Genomic DNA, 4,015 nt, shown 5'->3' with positions numbered 1-4,015 from the left:
CTTGTACATACTTAGCTCTGAGTTCTGTGTCCTATGGTATATCCCTTTGGAAACATCTCATCTCATAATTCCACTTTCGGTACGCCAGCGTTTTGTTTCCTGGTTCTTTTTTGGGAGGGAGATACAATCTAGCTCCTCCAGGTACTCAAAGATCGATACAGTGTGATCACTCATTCCCAAGGGTGCTTCAAACTTAACTTCCCCTTATATCCCACTCATTTAGGGTAAATATCAGATCAAGCATCATCTTCCCCATCATTCTTGTCGGTCCCTTGACGTGTTGGCTTAGAAAGTTTCTTGTTGCCACGTCCAGCAGCTTAGCTCACCGTTGTATTTTCTTCCATGTGGGTCTCTGTTCTCCCAATCTCTTCCTGTGGTTGAAATTTAGCATTGATTGGTAGTCTGCATTCGTTTCTGCCAGTGACAGAAGCTGCTCTCTCTATTATGGTAATGGTGGCCATGTTGTTTCTGTCATAATCCTGTCTGTGTCGTCTGTCATTTGGTGGTGGGTTATATATGACTATCACTATAATGTTTTGTTCTCCAATTGCTATGGTACCTGTTATGTAGTCACTGAAACCTTACAGCCTTGAATATCCTTCTCCTCAAAAATCTCATCTTTTCTTACCAGCAGAGCTACACCACCACCTCCTCTTCCTTCTCTCTCTTTTCCTCACAACACAGTAGTCGTGTGGAAATGCTGCATTTTTTATGGTTTTCGTTAGCTTTATTCTATGAGTGCTATTAAGTCTGGGTTTTCTTCTGTTCCTTCTCATGGCCCCTTCTTCGTAAGCGTTCTGCTGATGGAGGAAGCTGTTCTATAGGTGTGAGGATTTGTGAGGTGGATCTCAGAGGGTACTGAGGTGAGGGGGGGGGGGTTAAGTGAAGGGTGGGGGACAAGGAGGGTATTGGAAGAATGGGGAGGGGGGACACGGTGGGTGTGGGGGAGGGGAAGAAGGGTGGGTATGGGATGAAGGGGGATGGAGAGTTGACTGAGAATTTGAGCAAGAGCAGGGAGTGTTTGGGGTTGGGAGGTTTCTATGCAGAGGAGGGTGGTGGAGTTGCCCTCCTTTCTGGTGTTACTGGGTTGCTGGTTGTGGGTCCCTCACCCCCTCACCTCTGGGAATGTTGTGTTGGAGGCTGTGATTCCCTGGTTTTCTCCTCCCACCCTTCGTTTCTTCCTTGCTGCTGCTGCCATGGCTCTCTCCTCCCTCATCATGTTCTACTGGAGTGTTACGGCCACTTAGGACCAGTAACCAGGTTCTTGGTAATATTACCTCTTTTAGTGTATCCGATCCCAAGATATCAAGTAGGCTTCCAAGACCTGACTGTATAGCGCAATAAGGATATAAAGGGGGGACAAACACTACACACTTGCCTTCACCAATATATTCACCTCCACCATTAAATAAATATTAAAATAGACTATTGCTACACTTACGTACAATAGTGTCACTTTCACTCAGGACACAAATGCGTTTGCAGTGTTCACCAACTCTAGTGATTACGACGTCCCAGTACCTTATCAATTCGTACTGGACAACACTGGCGAGTTCACCTTTCTATACGAGCCAGTTCACCCACACAGTATCACGATGTGCCAACACCCCGGTCGGCCGAGCGGACAGCACACTGGACTTGTGATCCTGTGGTCCCGGGTTCGATCCCGGGCGCCGGCGAGAAACAATGGGCAGAGTTTCTTTCACCCTATGCCCCTGTTACCTAGCAGTAAAAATAGGTACCTGGGTATTAGTCAGCTGTCACAGGCTGCTTCCTGGGGGTGGAGGCCTGGTCGAGGACCGGGCCGCGGGGACACTAAAGCCCTGAAATCATTTAAAGATAACCCCACCTTTTGCTCTCCAGCTACTTACTGGCAGAGGGCTCCAGCAACATGCTGACATGGGTACCAAACGAACTCACACACGGGTAGCTAGCCCCTCAGCAGAAGCCTCTAGCAGCTTGCTAGCAGCACTTCACACTGCATATCACTATAACCCTTAATAGCCAATCCCAGGGTTCGCCGATCGTCGGCGTGTGTTAGCTGCTGCGTATACTAGCAGCTAACACACTGCCTTTATCGACGGCGGCTTATTTAGTCTTCTTTCAGGACCAATCTAAGGATTCTTGAGCTGCCCAAGGTAAACTGCCTTCCTCACCACAAGTGCCTCCACACTTCACTTCTGTGGCCATAAAAACGTCATTAATAAGATGGACAGGATACTGGGGAAACCATGAGGTAACACTCATTCACCGGGAAGTGAACGTTATGCTTGTAGCACAACCTAGATGGCGCTGATTATGACACGCCACCCACCAGAAGTCATCCACATCGACCTCTCTTTCTGACTAAGGCAGGAAACCAGAGCCATTCATTGCTACCACGCCACCACCAACAGATGGCGCTGTCCATATTGCGTTCAATACCAGGGGTACGGGAGTGCCGACTCACAGATGGTGCTGTAATGGCGTCTCCACACTCCAACGATGATGTCGATACCGTAACACTTCCCCACCAAAAAGAATTTGGCTTTGTTTCTAAAAGGAAAATAAACCAAATTAGTATGCTTAAGCAAAACAAACTTAGTGCCTTAGATGCGAGACAATGTGTCTGCCACCACGTTGTCCACTCCTTTGGTATGCTCGACATATAGGGTATATTGTTGGAGGTGTAGACTCCATCTGGCGAGCAGAAGATTTTTCTTCCAGAACTGCACATAGTATTTTAGGGGATTGTGGTCAGACCTGACCAGTATTGGATGGCCATTACTGGTTAGGTAAACTTCAAAGTGTTGTACAGAACTGACCAGGGCCAACGTCTCCTTTTCTATCACAGAGTAATTTAGCTGGCTATTAGTAAACTTCTTAGAATAGTATGTTATAGGGTGTTCCACTCCTTTAGCATCAATCTGTGATTAATACAGCCCCGAGGCCGTAATCGGAAGCATTTACGGTGAGAGTGAATTCATCTTCGAAATTTGGGGACATGAGGATAGAAGAAATCTAATAAATTTTCAAAAGCTTCCTGACAGCTTTTGCCCCACATAAATTTTACGCCCTTCTTTAGAAGATTCATCAGAGGGACTTCGATGGTTGAAAAGTTGGGAACAAATTTACGGTAAAAACCAGCCATACCTAGGAAACGCAGGATTTCCTTCCTTGTTGAAGGAGTCGAGTACTGGATGATAGTTTCCACGTTGCTGGTTTTTGGGACAATCTATTCTCCTCCCACCACATATCCTAGAAAGATAACGGAGATTTTAGCGAACTCAGATTTATTTAGGTTGACTACTAACCAAGCATGTTACATGGCCATAAAGAATTCTTCTAGATGACGTAGGTGGTCTTTCCAACTTACTTGAATCATGGATTAAGACATCGTCGATGTAGACCATAGTATTACCTACGTCACACAACACCATACCCATCATCCTCTGGAAGGTGGATGCGGCATTCTTCATCCCAAACTGCATCACCTGACATTCAAACAGGCCGTTTGGGGGTTACAAACGCTGAGATGGGTTTGGCTCGCTCCGTGAGGGGAACCTGCCAATAGCCTTTAAATAGGTCGAATTTTGTTAAGTATTGCACCCTGCCGATGGTAACAAGACACTCTTCTACTCTTGGAAGAGGATAGGTATCTGCTACTGTGACCTTATTAATATGTCTTTAGTCAATATACAATCTGTATTCCTTACCAGGTATGAGCACTAGCAGAACCGGGGATGACCATGGACTTATGCTCGGAGCTATCAGATGGTGCTGCAGCATATATTCCACCTAGCGTTTCACCACCTCTTTTTTCCGGAGGTTGAGACGATATGGGTGTTGTTTGATCAGCCTTACTCCATCATTCAGGATAACGTCATGCTGTAGGACAGATGTTAGTCCTAGAGCATCTCGAAAAATGGTCTTATATTGCTGGATTAATCTTAGCAGAGGTGGTTGGTTTCCTTCAGTTACGTGAGTCAACATTGTCTGTAAATTATATAAGATCTCTGAGTTGGTTAATACATTT

The sequence above is a fragment of the Procambarus clarkii genome, unplaced genomic scaffold (assembly GCF_040958095.1).
Source record: "Procambarus clarkii isolate CNS0578487 unplaced genomic scaffold, FALCON_Pclarkii_2.0 HiC_scaffold_138, whole genome shotgun sequence".
Lineage (NCBI taxonomy): Eukaryota > Metazoa > Arthropoda > Malacostraca > Decapoda > Cambaridae > Procambarus > Procambarus clarkii.
Note: the sequence above shows the minus strand (reverse complement) of the source record.